This window comes from Macaca nemestrina, chromosome 2, assembly GCF_043159975.1.
Source record: "Macaca nemestrina isolate mMacNem1 chromosome 2, mMacNem.hap1, whole genome shotgun sequence".
Classification (NCBI taxonomy): Eukaryota; Metazoa; Chordata; class Mammalia; order Primates; family Cercopithecidae; genus Macaca; species Macaca nemestrina.
This window is the reverse complement of record NC_092126.1, coordinates 79495120-79514852: the sequence shown is the minus strand read 5'-3', so window position 1 is coordinate 79514852 and position 19733 is coordinate 79495120.

Genomic DNA, 19733 nt, shown 5'->3' with positions numbered 1-19733 from the left:
TCTTCAGAATCAAAGGAGGAATAAAGTCTTTTCCAAGTAAAAGCTAAGGGAATTCATCACCATGAGACTGGCCTTGGAAGAAATGCTTAAGGGAGGGCTACTACTGAAAGCTATCTAATAATAATTACAATCAATAGAACACATGAAAGTATAAAATTCACTTGTAGGGGTAAACTCATATTCAGACTGTGAATACTTCAATACTGTAATGGTGCTATGTAAAACTTTCAAATCTCTAGTGTAATAATTAAAAGTAAAAAATGATCAAAAACAACTACAGAAATAATTAGTTGGTAAGGAACACATAATATATAAACATGTCAATTAAATCAATATAATTTAAATTGTGAGAGGAAGGGTAAAACTCAAGAATATTTTTGCTTGATTAAAGTTATTAGCTTAGTCTATTATAACTACAAAATTTTAATATTATTCCCATAAAAACCACAATGAAAGAAGTTTCAACAAGTACCCAAAGACAAAAACAAATAAAACAAAGCTTAGCACCACAGAAAAGCATCAAACCACAAAGCTAAACAGCAAGAGAGGAAGAAAGAAACAAAGGATCTACAAAACAACCAGAAAGTCAATTAACAAAATGGCAGGAATAAGCTCTCACCTATCAATAATAATCTTGAATGTAAATAGACTAAATATACAGAGTGGCTAAATGAATTTTTAAAAAAGACTTAAATAGTTGTTGCCTAAAAGAGATTCACTTTACCTGTGAAGATGTACATAGACAGGAAATGAAGGGTTGAAGAAAGATATTCCATGAAAATGAAAACCAAAAGCAATCAAGAGTAGCTATACTTATACCAGATAAAATAAACTTGTGACAAAAACTGTAAAAATTGACAAAAAAATCATTATATAATAATAAAAATCCAATTCACAATGAGGATATAACAATTATAAATGTATATGTCCCTAAGAGAGCATCCAAATACATACAGAAAGTACTATTAAGTATAAAAGGAAAGATAGATTTTACAATAATAGTAGGGGACTTCAACACCTCAGTTTTCAACAATGGATTTAAAAATAAAGAAAAGCAACAAAGAAATAGTGAATATACACAATACTCTAGAGCAAAAGTACTTACCAAACATTTACAGAACATCTTATGCAGCAACTGAAGAATACATATTATTTTCAACTGCACATTGCACATTTTCTAGGACAAATTACTTATTGTGACCAAAAAAAAAAAAAAAAACTTCACGAATTAAAAAACCCAGAGATCATACCAAGTATCTTTGCTGATCACAATGGTATAAAACTAGAAATCAATAAGAAGAGGAACTTTGGAAACTTTTGAATATCTGAAAACTAAACAACATGTTCCTAAATAGCTAATGGGTCAAGAAGAATTTAAGAGAAACTGAAATATTTGCTGAGAAATTAAAAAAAAAAAAAATGAAACACAGCAGAACAAAACTTTTTGAATGCAGCAAAGAAGTTCTAAGAAGAAAGTTTATAGCAATAAACACCTACATCAAGAAAGTAGAAAGATCTCTGATAAACAACCTAACACTGCATGTCAAGGAACCAGAAAAATGAGATCAAACTGAAATCAAAAATAGTAGAAGGAATATAAATATAAGAGCATAACAAAATAACAAAATGTAAAATATCAATAAACAAATTTTATTTTATAAAAATAAACAAAGTTAACAAATCCTAAGCTAGACTAGCTAAGGAGAGAGAGAACTCAAAAAAGTAAAAAAAAAAAAAAAAAAAAAGTGAAAAAGGAGCCAATACAGCCAATACCACAGAAACACAAAAGATCATCAAAGACTATTATGAACAATTATATGCCAAAAATTGAATAATCTTGAAGAAATAGATAAATTCCTGGATATATTCAACCTACTAAAAATGACTTGTGAAGAAATAGAAAGCCTGTATCATCAAAAATGGAAAGTTGAATATGTACTAAATAAAGATAAAGAACAACTCCCATCAAAAGAAAAGCGTAAGACTTCATGGCTTCACCGATAAATTCTACCAAACACCTAACATTTATTCTAATGAAAACTGTCAACAAATTAGGTATAGAAGGTATGTACTTCAACACAGTACAGGCAACATAAAACAAGTACCACATCTAATGTCATGCGGAAAAAGAAAAAAGTTAAAACCTTTTTTTTTTTTTTTTTTTTTCTCCTAGGAACTGGAACAAGTTAAAGATGCCTCCTTTTCTCACTTATGTTCAACAGAGCTCTGGAAGTTCTGGCCAGAGCAATTAGGCAAGAGAAAAAGATAAAAGGCATCCAAATTGGAAAGGAAGAACTCAAATTGTTTCTATTTGCAGATGACCTGCTCTAAACATAGAAGGAAAAAATCACCAAAATTCTGTTAGAACTGACATATGAATCCAATAAAGATGCAGAATATAAAATCAGCATAGAAAAATCATAGTGGTTTTATATAATAGTAAAATACCTGAAAAGGAAATCAAGAAAACAATCTCATTTATAAAACCTACAAAAATATATAACATGATCAAAAATAAATTTAACCAAGGAGGTGAAAGATCTCTACACTAAAACAATAAGTCATTGATGAAATAAATTGAAGAGGAAACAATAAATGAAAATATATCCCATGTTCATGGATTAGAAGCTTTAGTATTCTACAAATGTTCATAGAACCTAAATTAATCTAAAAATTCAATGCATTCTCTATTAAAATACCAATGACATTTTCCCCAGAAATAGAACAAATATTCTAAAATTTATATGGAATAACAAAATACCCAAATAGTCAAAGACATTTTGAAAAACAAACAAATAAACAAAAAACAAACTGGAGACATCACATTACCTGACTTCAGAACATACTACAAATCTATAATAACCAAAAACAACCTTGTATTTGCATAAAAGCAGACACTAATAGAACACAATAGAGAACCCAGAAATAAGTCTACACAATAGTGGTCAATTGATTTTAAAAAAGGTTCTAAGAACACATACTGGGGAAAGAATAGTCTCTTTAATAAATGGTCTTGGGTTAATTGGATATCCACAAGTGGATAAATGAAACTGTACTCCTATGTTTTACCAGATACAAAAATCAACTCAAAATGAATTAAAAGCTTAAATGTCAAACCCCAAACTATGAACCGACTAGAAGAAAACATAAGGAAAATCCTTTATAACATTGGACTGGCCAAGATCTTTTGGATAAGACCTCAAAAATATAGGCAACAAAAGCAGTAACAGACAAATGAGATGACATCGAACTATAAAACTTCTTCACAAAAAAGAAAACAATCAACAGAGTGAAGAGATGACCTACAGAATAAATGAAACATTTATATGGTATATACATTTGAAAAAGTTGTAATATCTGTAATATATAAGGAGCTCAAACAAATCCACTACAAAAAGTAATCTGCTTAAAACACATGCCAAAGACCTTTATGAAAAAGTGCTCAAGATCACTAATCATAACAGTAATACCAATCAAAACCATAATGAGATATCACCTGACTCCACTTAGAATAGCTATTATCAAAAAGACAAAAGGTAACAAGTTTGGGTGAAGACGTAGAGGAAAGGAGAGCATTACCACTGTTGGTGGGACTGTAAGTTAGTACAGCCATGATGGAAAACAGTATAAAGTTTTTTCAAAAAATTAAAAATAGAACTGTCATATGATTTAACAATTCCACTTCTGAGCATTTATCTGAAGGAAATGAAATCCGTATGTCAAAGAGATATTCTCACTCCCATGTTTATTGTAGCACAATTCACAGAGCAAGTTATGGAATCAATCTACATATTCAACAATAGTTAAATGAATAAGGAAAATGTGATATATATACACACAATGGAATTCTATTTAGCCATGAAGAAGAATGTAATCCTGTCATTTGCAACAACATCGATGAATCTTAAGGATGTTAAGTGAGAGAAGCTGGACACAGAAACACAAGCGGAGTATGTTCTCATTCTTATGTGAAATCTAAAAAAAAAATTGTCTCGTAGAAGTAGTGAATAAAGCAGTGGTTATCAGGTTATCAGAAACTGGGGAAAATAGGAGGGAGAGGAAGATGAAAAGAGAATGTTCAATGGATACAAAGTTACGATCATAAAGGAAAAGTAATTTCTAGTGTCCTATGGCACAGAAGTGTGACTACAACCAAAAATTAGGTATCGTATATAAAAAATAGCTAAAAAAGAGGATTTTGTGTGTTCTAATCACAAATAAATTATAACACTTTAAGATGATGGATATGCTAATTATTCTAATTTGATCATTGCAAAATGTGTACATATATTAAAGCATTACATTGTGCTTCATAAATATGTACAATTATGTGTTCATTAAAAATTTACTATCTTCACTGTCGAGAATTTATAACTTAAAAGGGTTAGGTGGCAGATTATATATAGTTCAATAGAAAAATAGTGATGTGGAAGAAATATCTAAAGAAATTATTCTGACTAAAGTTTAAATAATTAAAAAATAGAAAACATGAAAAAAATTAAGATGCTTGAAAAAAAAAACTACCCAAACCCTCTAGCAAGAGAAAACAAAACAAACAAACAAAAATATGAGAGTTCAGGACTTGAAGAGACCATGGCTATTGATTTTCAAGAATTGGTAAAAGCCATCAATCTTTAAACCTTGGATACTCACTGGGCTCCAAGCAGAGTAAACATCAGAGTAGAGTAGTTACATAATTCACACCTAGATGCATGGCACTGAAACCTGAAAATTAAAACAAAAGAATTAAAGAAAGAAAAAGTGATTGTATATGTATAATTGGGGTGAGTGGAGAAGATAAAAAGAAAGAATCTCCAAAGTAAAGCAATTAGATTGACAACAAACTTCTTAACAGTAAAAATAGAAGCCCTGAGACCTAAGGATAATATCATTTATGTTGTCAGAAAATATAAACTTTAGTTCTGCATACAAAAGCATTGCATATTATAAAGGAAGGTAAAGATAGTTTTTAGTCAAAAAAATAAACCTAGAGAATTTACACGTAATATATTCTATTTAAAGATTTGAAAGTCTTCAAGGGAAATTATCCCAAATTGTAGATCTGAAGTGAAAGAAGGTAGAGTTTGAAGATATTTTTTATGTTTTTATTTTTATTTTTACTTTTTTATTTTTATTTTTTTTTTTAGTAGAGACGGGGTTTCACCGTGTTAGCCAGGATGGTCTCGATCTCCTGACCTCGTGATCCGCCCGCCTCGGCCTCCCAAAGTGCTGGGATTACAGGCGTGAGCCACCGCGCCTGGCCGAAGATATTTTTTAAAGTGGTTAAGTGAAACAAATATTGAGTGTAAAATGTAATAATGTTCAATTTACATATCTAATATTTCTGTGTTATTATGCCAGGCCAGGAATGTTTTTGAATATCTGTTAATCATTTGTAAAGTTAAGTCATTTCATCAGTCTTTTGAGGAATGTATTACCATTATCTGTGAAAACACAGAGAACTTGGTGAAGGCAAAACGTCCCACAGAAATTATGCAGCAGTGCCAAGGTTTAAACACAGTCTGACTATGGCATCTGCACTTTTGTGCACTATTCTTGGGTTTTTTGTAATTTGTGGAGAAAATAAAGAGGTAGTAATAAAACTATTGACAATGACAACAGAGGTAATACCCTCATATTTAGATCTATGCAGCTCCATTGGAATTATTTAATGAAACAAATACATTACTGTTTAATTTATATAATCTCTGTAAATTAGAGATAAAAATTACTGTATCCATAACATGATCCATAATGTAACTAATTGTCGAACATCATCTGCAGTGGTTATTCAATATCTTTAGATGCTTACTCAAGGTGAAGAATAATATGGCAAGCTTATTTAAAATAAAAGAAATACTTTTGTTTTATTCCATGTGAAACCAAGCTAGGACTTGAAGGGAATGCCTCAACAGATTACATGACCAGTTTCAAAAGCTATTTACTGAGCTTCCAATTATATACACATACTATGCTATATCCCTTACCATTAAATTAAAACATATTATCTTCTTTCGTTATTCACAAACAATGATATAAGTTTATTCATTTGTCCAAGAAAGAATATGGTTTGCTAAAGGGTTGGGTGTGATTTTGATCCCAGCTCACTAGAAATGAAGATCAAACAACTCTGTGTATTTGTTCTTATATCACAACAGTCAAAAGTAATTGGGTGGATTTTTAGCTCATTTTCAAAAGAAATTTTAAGAGAAGAAAATAAACTGGTTAATCATTAATCTCACAAAAATAGAAACACTATATCCAAAACTAATGATGCTTTTTGTTTCACATCCTGTGAAGAAAGTCTTAATTGCTACTGTTTAGCTGAAGAGTATCTTCTGATACTTTTTCACTTTCATAAAGTCAAAGTGATTTTCTTGGATATGCTGAAGTTTTAAACAAGCAAATAACCAGTCTACAAGGCCCATATTTTTTCTGTCACCCTTCACCAAGTTCTTACTTATCAGTATTTAAATGAATGAAAGATGTTAATCGTTCATCAATCAGTTAATTCTCTCCAACGTTTATTACTTTAAAGACAGGGACCTCTAATCTGCCTCCCTCTCACCCACACTTTTGGTTCAATGTGTTTTTACTTGGCAATTATTGATTATTTTGTTGAAAACTGGCAGTTTGATAATGACCTACAGGAGTCGTAGACCTTCTCGTATTAGGACTAGTCCACATTTACCCCGCATAGTCTACTATTTCTTTGCTAATTGCATGAACTTTAGGTTTTGTAAAATCTGCAGTTGCCTTGAACAAGGAGATTAATGTGAGATTTGCTTTAGACACAAAAAGATGGAATTTGGAGGACAAGACAAGAGATACTAAGAAGAGTAAAGCCAATAAACAGACTGCAGCACAGAAAGGGTAAGTGATACTACATCACAGTGAGATGTTCAAAGACATCCCAGTACTAGGTTCGAAAGACGGAAAAATCGTATAGGAGAGAGGATGTAACCATGTTGTACTAGAGGAAGAAAGATTCAAGGAGGAGGAACATAGTTAAAAAATTATGTTCCTAAATCCCATATATGGCTACTTTGAACTCTATGTTATATGAGAAGCCATAGTAAAGTCTTTGAACTCCAGTTTGCTAAGTTCTTGTTATGGAACTTCTTAATATTATTCAGGTTGTTTCTCTCCTCCTTGGAGGCTTTCTCCAGGAAGAAATGTTTCTATGGGCTAATGACAAGTAGTTGTAAAATCTAAAGGTTAAAGTGGAAAATAATAATATTTCTTTGGACTCAGATCAGAGTAAATGTACAGCAGTGTATCAAGCTATGAAATCAAGTATAAATATTCAGAAATGCTAAACTTTTTGAATTTATGTTTGTGGTTCTATTATTACATTATCAATAACCTCACCAAGTTTAATAAACATTCAGATGCAACTTTCTGTGCATGCCTAGTCTCAAACAGACTGACTACTAAGTTATCTCAGTATACCTATAATCTATACTATTACTTAATATCTATGCATATTGTTTCAAAAATATAAATACTACAGCATAAAGACTTGAAAAATTAAATCAGAATTTGAGGTAACCTGACATTTATCAACAGTTTACTTAAAGCATCTGATATTTGAGAGACTAGGGAAAAGGATTCACTGCCTTTTAATTTTCTTAGATCCAAATTTTAGCATTATATCAAATTGGATCATCACAAAACAGAGTAAATGGATTGTGTTATCTCTGCCCCCTACAGATACACCTTCACTGAATTATGAATTAAGGTAATGCCCTCATCTGGGATAACTTGGCCAAAGCTGCCTAAGCCTGATTAGACTGCGCTTCCCCATGGGTATTAAAATAGCAGGTGGGGTATGATACTTACTTTTCTATAGGGAAAGTTCTGAAGCTGGATGCTGAGTGGCTGTTTCTGCAATAGTCAGTGATGCAACACAAATCTGATCAGGATTCTGTAACCAATATTTTGATTTTGACTTTCTGTGCATACATGTGTATGTATGTGTGTGTGTTTGAAAACATATAGCTAAAAATATTACTTGTTACTTTACCCTGTGATATTCAGTTATTTGTACTAATACTCTGGCAACAATAATGAAATATTATTATGGTTTACTACTGTTCACTTAATTCTTTTCTAAGTAGGCCTATAATCTCAATAATAATGATGATTTTAAGGCTACGTGATATAAAATCCATTTTAGATTGAGTCAGTGGCTAAATGAAAAAATTAAAATGTAGAATTATTCATGACTAGTATTTACTTCTGAGGAAAAGAGATAAGAAATAAATGTGAGTATTTTCAGTGGTAGTATAAATTAACTTGAATAATTTCAGTGGAACTATTTATTCACAAAACATTTTAAGAGAAAAGAAATAGTGTAAAAAGAAAAAGAAGATTAGATATTACTCTCATACTAGCAAGAAATAGATAGCACACAGTAAAATCAAAGTCACAATGTTGATAACCTTTAACAATTTCTGATGATATGGGATTGGAATATATCAACATAGAAATACAGAACCTGACTAAATTAGAAGTACTGTTGTTGCATGTAGTCCTTGCTGAATTTTATTGAAAAGATACATGGCAGTGGCATTATTTCTTCAGGGCTCTCTGTTAGACTATCATTTACAAACAGTGTGTCTCAGAATTTGGCATCTAAAAAAGTGATCTGGAAAAGCTTTTTAAAAGTCACATACCTACTCTCCACACTCTTTCTCCCTCACTCCACTCCCCCACAAGAAATGGAGAAATATATTTAGTACCTCCGGTAGAACCCTAGTAGCTTGACTTTTGATAATTTCAGATAATTTTGTTGTGAGTGACTTATGGACTATGATTTTAGATAATTTTGTTGTAGGTGGCCTATGGACTAGGATTTGAGAAATGCTAATTTTTTTACATTAATCAGGAAACTAATTGTACTTTAAACTTTCAAATTATAGTAAAAGAAAATATGAATTCTATGTTATGGGTAAAGGGTTTCTGAGGCAGCATAATGCAGTGGCTTAGGGAGTAGGCATTAGAGTTAGAGTACTGCATGTGGGCCTTGTTTCTAGCGCATTCTGGTCACATGATCCTAAATGCATCGTTTAAATTCCTTGAGCCCTAGTTTCCACTTTGTAAAATGGAGATAATAATGTTCAAAGCACAATATTATTATGAGAATTAAAGATTACAGAAAATGGAAAACACTCAGCACAGTTCTTGGGACATTGTAGTATTTTTTTCTATATTTTCACTGTAATTATTCTATTTGGCATTCTCTGTAACTTGTAAATCACTTCAAATATTTTAAGCAGGATATAAGTTACTTACAGAACTATACACATTTTCTTGATAATGATTAAATGAGAATATAGATAAATTGAATTTTAAAGTTTAACAAAATCTGTGATGCAGATTGAAATCTTTCAAAATGTAAAATAATGCAGAAAATGCTTTACGTTACATCACAAAATCATAAATTTATATCATAAGATCACCAAAATTAAAATACCTACAATATAAATTCGGCTTTAAAAATATTCCTGCTAGCACGAGTTTAGAAGTGGTTTAATTTTCTTTGAAGAAAACAAAACGAAATGAAGACTTAGTCCTTGTGGAAATAAGCTGCTAAAAGGAAAAATAATTATTGTGCATGGGCAAGGATAAGTATAAACACAAAGTTGTACATATCTATAGAAATTAGTATCTGATATCAATATAATGACTACTTTAAAACATAACAAAAGGGATACACAAAATGATTTGCTACATTTGAACATTGTTAATACTTTAGCCCACATTGACAGGACTCCACCAATAAATTCATGAATATTGGATTAGATTCCAAACCTTTTTCAACACAAACTGATTTCTTTATGTTTACTCTAAGACCTTTGTTAATTTGACAGTAAATGTGACATTTCATCAGAATCCTGATAATTTTTTGGCTCTTTCTTAACGTGCTCATCGGCATTAGGACATTAGCAGAAATTCAAGAGTATTGCATGGAATGATGATTTCACTGAGGGCAAATATCAAAATTCTGCTACTACTTTTAGCATCAATTTAGCATTAGTTTACTTTCCAGTTCACAAGCATAGTTTAGTTTCAACCTCTGGGCTCTTCAACAACGATGGTATGAAGAAGAGGGAGATGATCTTACTCTCTTCCAGTTAACTTGAAGAAGCCTAAGAAGATGCCACATTTACTGGGATGTGCCATCATTAGCACATAGTAACTTTGTGAAGATCAAAAAGAGATGAACCTTCCTCCAAACAGATAGCACCCCATATGCCAGAACTTAAGATCTGGCAAAGGGGATACAGGCTAGAATTCATTCTCATCTTTTCCCCTTAGTGGAGTGCTCTTGCACAGACCCCGGACTATAGACATCTAAACCTGGCCAGCCTGTGGTCCCTGGTGGAAGTCACTCGCCTGATTGCCCAGCTGCTGGGTGATCTTAATGGGTCTGGGCACTGGTATTTCCTCAGGTTTTAGGATACGCCAGGTGCATGCTGGGCAGAGCAAGGACACTGTTGGATCAGAATTTCCATAATCTCCCCACTGCATTAGCTGCCAGTACCCACAGCTGCTTTGGTCCACAGCTTGCGTTCTGCTGTCTCTGGCACATTTCTTTGTTGGGGAGATCAAAAAGTCGATTCATGCCAACTGGAGGGCCATTTTTTTCAAACACAAAAGATTCCCAAAGCTCATTAATATAGGCAGCTTTTAGGCAAGCAAAAACATAAGATTTATAAGTTCAATTATTTTCCAACTATAATCTTTATCTGTTTTAATACTTAACTTTTTATGTTTATGTATTTTCAGTGCTATTTTTTTGGTTGATGGAGATGGCACAAAAATACTAGGTTAAGGAGTATTTTAATAAATTATAGAAAAACGTTTCAATATTAAGATAAAGCTAAATCAAGTTTTGTCATCTGGTCAGGTCCAGGACCAGGGAGGTGGCTTGTTCAGGAAAGAGTTAACTCAACAGGTCTGGGATATTCAAATCCCACACATTTCAAAATAAAGCTCTGTCCTCATTGGCTATTGGGAGAAAATCTCTACGTCTTTGGACTATTCTTCCAGGTAAGACCCTATTCATATGCCTAAGTTCCTTTGGCCATGGCAGATAATTTATGCTAACAATGAAACTTATAGGTCATAATGCATCAGTTTTGACTTCTGCAGAGGATGGAGACAGAATAATTAAAGTCAACCACGTGATTGCTCCATGCCTGTGTGGGCAGTTTGTAATAAAAATCCTGGAGAATAAAGCTCAGGTGGGCTTCTCTGTTAGGCGAGATTCCATATGTCTTGACACATATCACTGCTATAAGAATTCAATGCTGTTCACACAACTTCACCAGAAGAAGACAACTGAAGCTTGGGCCTAGTATCTCCTGGACACTGCCCTATACACCTTTCAACTCTGCTGATTTAAATCTGTATTCTTTTGTTGTAAGAAACCATAATCGAGAGTCTAAAAGCTTTTCTGAGTTCTCTGAGTCCTTCTAACACATCTTAATGACTCCTGAATAAGAGCCACACAGGGTGGTCTTGGGAACACTTTACAGAGTAGTGAGAAATTCTCTTTTTTTCTTTTTTCCTTTTTTTTTGAGACGGACTCTCGCTCTGTCGCCCAGGCTGGAGTGCAGTGGCCGGATCTCAGCTCACTGCAAGCTCCGCCTCCCGGATTCGCGCCATTCCCCTGCCTCAGCCTCCCGAATAGCTGGGACTACAGGCGCCTGCCACCTCGCCTGGCTAGTTGTTTTGTATTTTTTAGTAGAGGCGGGGTTTCACCGTGTTAGCCGGGATGGTCTTGATCGCCTGACCTCGTGATCCACCCGTCTCGGCCTCCCAAAGTGCTGGGATTACAGACTTGAGCCACAGCCCCCGGCCTGAGAAATTTTCTATTTTACCTGTATTTGAAAAAATGCAAATGAAAACAGATAAAATGCTATGTGATTGTGGTAAAACAATAGAAATATTAATTGTAGTCAGTGTTAGGAAGTATATTGAGGATGGGATTATGACAGCAGACAGGAGGCAGGACTAGCTTGAAGCTGCCACTTGGACAGAGCAGTGTGTGGAGACTCATATCACAAACTTTTGCTCCAAGAACTACCATAGGAACATACCAGGAAAGCTGAGATAATTCACAGACCCTTGGAAGGAACTGGATCACCACTACAGGTTCCCTGAGAGGCCCTAAAACCATGAGTCTGCTTGCTTTCTCAATGTGAAGGCTCATAGTCTGGGGCAAGTTCTCAGCCTTGGTCACCGGCTGCCTGGAAATAGACTCGTTGCTGTTTGCGGGGTATGGTGATAGTGAGACTGTCCTTTAGGACGGGGAGCAGTGTGAAGCCTGTGACTACCAGCTTTCTCTCACTTCCCTGGTAACTTTTATGATTCACAGAGGCAGTCATAATCCCCCTGGCAATATAATTCCACTGGACTGGGAACCACACCCCATCCACCAAAGCAGCCACAGCAAGCCCTGTCCAAGGAGTGGCTGAGCTCTGACATGCCTATCCCTGCCTGGTGGTCTTTCTCTACCAGCCCTGGTAGCAGAAGAGAAAAGTCATAATCTCTTTGGAGCTCTGTGGCCCTGCCCACTGCCTGAGAAAATTGAACAGTAAACCGGGTGTCCTTAGGGCAAGTTTGCATCCTCCCTATAGGACCACAGCTGATGTGCTCTTGAAAGTGCCACCTCCTGGCTGGAGGCCAACAAACACAAAACCAACACACTAAAGAAAAACACAACTCCACAGACTCCACTTCACTCCCTGTTACCTCACAGACTTCACTTCGCTCCCTGCTACTACCACCAGAGCAATGCTGGTATCCATGGCTGCAAGACCTGAAGATGGATCACATCACAGGATTCCATTCCCCAGTACCAACCCAGAGCCCAGTAGCTCTCCTGGGTGGCTAGACACAGAAGAGCAAAAACAATCAATACAGTTTGCCTCTCAGAAAGCCCCATTCCCAGGGGAGGGGGAAGAACACCACATCAAGGGATCACCCCACAAGATAAAAGAATCTGAATAGCAGCCCTTGAATTCCAGATCTTCCCTCTGACATATTCTATCCAAATGAGAAGAAACCAGAAAGACAATTCTTGTAAAATGACAAAGCAAGCCTATTTAACACCCCCAGAAGATCATACCAGCTCACCAGAAATGGATCCAAACCAAGATGAAATCTCCAAATTCCCAGAAAAAGAATTGAGAAGTTGATTATTAAGCTAATCAGCAGGCACCAGAGAAAGGTAAAGTTTAACTTAAATCATTAAAAAACATGATACAGGATATTAAAGGAACATTTCTCAGTGAAATAGCATAAATAAAAAATGACCACGCCTTCTTGAAATGAAGGACATGCTCAGAGAAATGTAAAATGCATTGGAAAGTCTCAGCAAACAAGCAGAAGAAACAACTTCAGAGCTCAAAGGCAAGGCTTTCAAATTAATCCAATCCATCAAAGACAAATAAAATATAATTTAAAAAAATGAACAAAGTGTCCAAGAGATTTTGGACTATGTTAAATGTCCAAATCTAAGAAGAATTGCTATTCCCAAGGAAAAAGATAAATCTAAAAGTTTGAAAAACATATTGCGGGAATAATTGGGGAAAACTTTCCCAGCCTTGCCAGAGAGCTACACCTCCAAATACAAGAAGCTCAAAGAACACCTGGAGAATTCATTGCAAAAAGACCATCACTAGACAAATAGTCATAAGGTTATCTAAAGTCATGACAAAGGAAAGAATCTTAAAATTGTGAGGTAAAAGCATCAGGTAACCTATATAGGAAAACCTATCAGATTAACAGCAGATTTCTCAGTAGAAATCCTACAACCTAGAAGGCATTAGAGTCCTATTTTTGGCCCCCCTAAACAAAACAATTATCAACCAAGAATTTTGTATCCAGTGAAACTGAGCTTCACAAATGAAGAAAAGATAGTCTTTTCCAGTCAAACAAATGCTGAGACAATTTGCCACTACCAATATAGCACTATAAGAACTGCTAAAGGAGCTCTAAATCTTGAAACAAATCCTAGAATTACACCAAAATAGAACCTCCTTAAAGCAAAAATCTCACTGGACCTATATAACAATAACAAAATGAAAAACAGCAACAACAACAACAACAACTATGTATTCAGGCAACAAAAAAGCATGATGGATGTAATATTATCTCACATATCAATACTAACATTGAATGTAAGTGACCTAAATACTACACTTAAAGGATACAGAATGACAGAATGAATAAAAATTCACCAAACCACTTTCTCTTTTCTTCAGGAGACTCACCTAACACGTAAAGACTCACATAAAGTTAAGGCAAAGGGGTGAAAAAGATTTTCCATGCAAATAGACTTCAAAAGTGAGCAAGGGTAGCTATTCTTATACCAGACAAAACAAACTTTAAAGCAAAAGCAGGAGAGGGCGGAGCAAGATGGCCGAATAGGAACAGCTCCAGTCTCCAACTCCCAGCCCGAGCAACACAGAAGACTGGTGATTTCTGCATTTTCAACGGAGGTACTGGGTTCATCTCACTAGGGAATGCTGGACAATCCGTGCTGGTCAGCTGCTGCAGCCCGACCAGTGAGAGCTGAAGTAGGGCGAGGCATCGCCTCACCTGGGAAGCACAAGGGGAAAGGGAATCCCTTTTCCTAGCCAGGGGAACTGAGACACACAACACCTGGAAAATTGGGTAACTCCCACCCCAATACTGCGCTTTAAGCTAACAGGCACACCAGGAGATTATATCCCACACCTGGCCGGGAGGGTCCTACGCCCACGGAGCCTCCCTCATTGCTAGCACAGCAGTCTGTGATCTACCGGCAAGGCAGCAAGAGGCTGGGGGAGGGGGCCCGCCATTGCTGAGGCTTAAGTAGGTAAACAAAGCTGCTGGGAAGCTCGAACTGGGTGGAGCTCACAGCAGCTCAAGGAAACCTGCCTGTCTCTGTAGACTCCAGCTCTGGGGACAGGGCACAGTAAACAATAACAAACGCAGCAGAAACCTCTGCAGATGCAAACGACTATGTCTGACAGCTTTGAAGAGAGCAGTGGATCTCCCAACACGGAGGTTGAGAGCTGAAAAGGGACAGACTGCCTGCTCAAGTGGGTCCCTGACCCCTGAGTAGCCTAACTGGGAGACATCCCCCACTAGGGGCAGTCTGACACCCCACACCTCACAGGGTGGAGTACCCCCCTGAGAGGAAGCTTCCAAAGCAAGAATCAGACAGGTACACTCGCTGTTCAGCAATATTCTATCTTCTGCAGCCTCTGCTGCTGATACCCAGGCAAACAGGGTCTGGAGTGGACCTCAAGCAATCTCCAACAGACCCACAGCTGAGGGTCCTGACTGTTAGAAGGAAAACTATCAAACAGGAAGGACACCTACACCAAAACCCCATCAGTACGTCACCATCATTATAGACCAGAGGCAGATAAAACCACAAAGATGGGGAAAAAGCAGGGAAGAAAAGCTGGAAATTCAAAAAATAAGAGCACATCTCCCCCGGCAAAGGAGCGCAGCTCATCGCCAGCAACAGAACAAAGCTTGACGGAGAATGACTTTGACGAGATGAGAGAAGAAGGCTTCAGTCCATCAAACTTCTCAGAGCTGAAGGAGGAATTACGTACCCAGCGCAAAGAAACTAAACATCTTGAAGAAAAAGTGGAAGAATTCATGGCTAGAGTAATTAATGCAGAGAAGGTCATAAACGAAATGAAAGAGATGAAAACCATGACACGAGAAATACGTGACAAATGCACAAACTTCAGTAACCAACTCGATCAACTGGAAGAAAGAGTATCAGCGATTGAGGATCAAATGAATGAAATGAAGCGAGAAGAGAAACCAAAAGAAAAAAGAAGAAAAAGAAATGAACAAAGCCTGCAAGAAGTATGGGATTATGTAAAAAGACCAAATCTACGTCTGATTGGGGTGCCTGAAAGTGAGAGGGAAAATGGAACCAAGTTGGAAAACACTCTTCAGGATATCATCCAGGAGAACTTCCCCAACCTAGTAGGGCAGGCCAACATTCAAATCCAGGAAATACTGAGAACGTCACAAAGATACTCCTCGAGAAGAGCAACTCCATGACACATAATTGCCAGATTCACCAAAGTTGAAATGAAGGAAAAAATCTTAAGGGCAGCCAGAGAGAAAGGTCGGGTTACCCACAAAGGGAAGCCCATCAGACTAACAGCAGATCTCTCAGCAGAAACTCTGCAAGCCAGAAGAGAGTGGGGGCCAGTATTCAACATTCTTAAAGAAAAGAATTTTCAACCCAGAATTTCATATCCAGCCAAACTAAGTTTCATAAGTGAAAGAGAAATAAAATCCTTTACAGATAAGCAAATGCTTAGAGATTTTGTCACCACTAGGCCTGCCTTACAAGAGACCCTGAAGGAAGCACTCAACATGGAAAGGAACAACCAGTACCAGCCATTGCAAAAACATGCCAAAATGTAAAGACCATCAAGGCTAGGAAGAAACTGCATCAACTAACGAGCAAAATAACCAGTTAATATCATAATGGCAGGATCAAGTTCACACATAACAATATTAACCTCAAATGTAAATGGACTAAATGCTCCAATTAAAAGACACAAACTGGCAAACTGGATAAAGTGTCAAGACCCATCAGTCTGCTGTATTCAGGAGACCCATCTCACACGCAGAGACATACATATGCTCAAAATAAAGGGATCGAGGAAGATTTACCAAGCAAATGGAGAACAAAAAAAAGCAGGGGTTGCAATACTAGTCTCTGATAAAATAGACTTTAAACCATCAAAGATCAAAAGAGACAAAGAAGGCCATTACATAATGGTAAAAGAATCAATTCAACAGGAAGAGCTAACTATCCTAAATATATATGCACCCAATACAGGAGCACCCAGATTCATAAAACAAGCCCTTAGAGACTTACAAAGAGACTTAGACTCCCATACAATAATAATGGGAGACTTCAACACCCCACTGTCAACGTTAGACAGATCAACGAGATAGAAAGTTAACAAGGATATCCAGGAATTGAACTCATCTCTGCAGCAAGCAGACCTAATAGACATCTATAGAACTCTCCACCCCAAAACGACAGAATATACATTCTTCTCAGCACCACATCGCACTTACTCCAAAATTGACCACATAATTGGAAGTAAAGCACTCCTCAGCAAATGCACAAGAACAGAAATTATAACAAACTGTAACCGCTCAACTACATGGAAACTGAATAACCTGCTCCTGAATGACTACTGGGTACATAACGAAATGAGGCATAAATAAAGAATTTCTTTGAAACCAATGAGAACAAAGATACAACATACCAGAATCTCTGGGACACATTTAAAGCAGTGTGTAGAGGGAAATGTATAGCACAAATGCCCACAAGAGAAAGCAGGAACGATCTAAAATTGACACTCTAAGATCGCAATTAAAAGACCTAGAGAAGCAAGAGCAAACACATTCGAAAGCTAGCAGAAGGCAAGAAATAACTAAGATCAGAGCAGAACTAAAGGAGATAGAGACACAAAAAACCCTCCAAAAAATCAATGAATCCAGGAGTTGGTTTTTTGAAAAGATCAACAAAATTGACAGACCGCTAGCAAGACTAATAAAGAAGAAAAGAGAGAAGAATCAAATTGATGCAATAAAAAAATGATAAAGGGGATATCACCACCGACCCCACAGAAATACCAACTACCATCAGAGAATACTATAAACACCTCTATGCAAATAAACTGGAAAATCTAGAAGAAATGGATAATTTCCTGGACACTTACACTCTTCCAAGATGAAACCAGGAAGAAGTTGAATCCCGGAATAGACCAATAGCAGGCTCTGAAATTGAGGCAATAATTAATAGCCTACCAACCAAAAAAAGTCCAGGACCAGATGGATTCACAGCTGAATTCTACCAGAGGTACAAGGAGGAGCTGGTACCATTCCTTCTGAAACTATTCCAATCAATAGAAAAAGAGGGAACCCTCCCTAACTCATTTTATGAGGCCAACATCATCCTGATACCAAAGCCTGGCAGAGACACAACAAAAAAAGAGAATTTTAGACCAATATCCCTGATGAACATCGATGCAAAAATCCTCAATAAAATACTGGCAAACTGGATTCAGCAGCACATCAAAAAGCTTATCCACCATGATCAAGTGGGCTTCATCCCTGGGATGCAAGGCTGGTTCAACATTCGCAAATCAATAAACATAATCCAGCATATAAACAGAACCAAAGACAAGAACCACATGATTATCTCAATAGATGCAGAAAAGGCTTTTGACAAAATTCAACAGCCCTTCATGCTAAAAACGCTCAATAAATTCGGTATTGATGGAACATACCTCAAAATAATAAGAGCTATTTATGACAAACCCACAGCCAATATCATACTGAATGGGCAAAAACTGGAAAAATTCCCTTTGAAAACTGGCACAAGACAGGGATGCCCTCTCTCACCACTCCTATTCAACATAGTGTTGGAAGTTCTGGCTAGGGCCATCAGGCAAGAGAAAGAAATCAAGGGTATTCAGTTAAGGAAAGAAGAAGTCAAATTGTCCCTCTTTGCAGCTGACATTATTGTATATTTAGAAAACCCCATTGTCGCCGGGCGCGGTGGCTCAAGCCTGTAATCCCAGCACTTTGGGAGGCTGAGGCGGACGGATCACGAGGTCAGGAGATCGAGACCATCCTGGCTGACACGGTGAAACCCCGTCTCTACTAAAAAATACAAAAAACTAGCTGGGCGAGGTGGCGGGCGCCTGTAGTCCCAGCTACTGGGGAGGCTGAGGCAAGAGAATTGCGTGAACCCGGGAGGCGGAGCCTGCAGTGAGCTGAGATCCGGCCACTGCACTCCAGCCTGGGTGGCAGAGCGAGACTCCGTCTCAAAAAAAAAAAAAAAAAAAAAGAAAACCCCATTGTCTCAGCCCAAAATCTCCTTAAGCTGATAAGCAACTTCAGCAAAGTCTCAGGATACAAAATTAATATGCAAAAATCACAAGCATTCTTATACACCAGTAACAGACAAACAGAGAACCAAATCAGGAATGAGCTTCCATTCACAATTGCTTTAAAGAGAATAAAATACCTAGGAATCCAACTTACAAGGGATGTAAAGGACCTCTTCAAGGAGAACTGCAAACCACTGCTCAGTGAAATAAAAGAGGACACAAACAAATTGAAGAACATACCATGCTCATGGATAGGAAGAATCAATATCGTGAAAATGGCCATACTGCCCAAGGTAATTTATAGATTCAATGCCATCCCCATCAAGCTACCAATGAGTTTCTTCACAGAATTGGAAAAAAACTGCTTTAAAGTTCATATGGAACCAAAAAAGATCCCACATCTCCAAGACAATCCTAAGTCAAAAGAACAAAGCTGGAGGCATCACGCTACCTGACTTCAAACTATACTACAAGGCTACAGTAACCAAAACAGCATGGTACTGGTACCAAAACAGAGATATAGACCAATGGAACAGATGAGAGTCCTCAGAAATAATACCACACATCTACAGCCATCTGATCTTTGACAAACCTGAGAGAAACAAGAAATGGGGAAAGGATTCCCTATTTAATAAATGGTGCTGGGAAAATTGGCTAGCCATAAGTAGAAAGCTGAAAATAGATCCTTTCCTTACTCCTTATACGAAAATTAATTCAAGGTGGATTAGAGACTTAAATGTTAGACCTAATACCTTAAAAACCCTAGAGGAAAACCTAGGT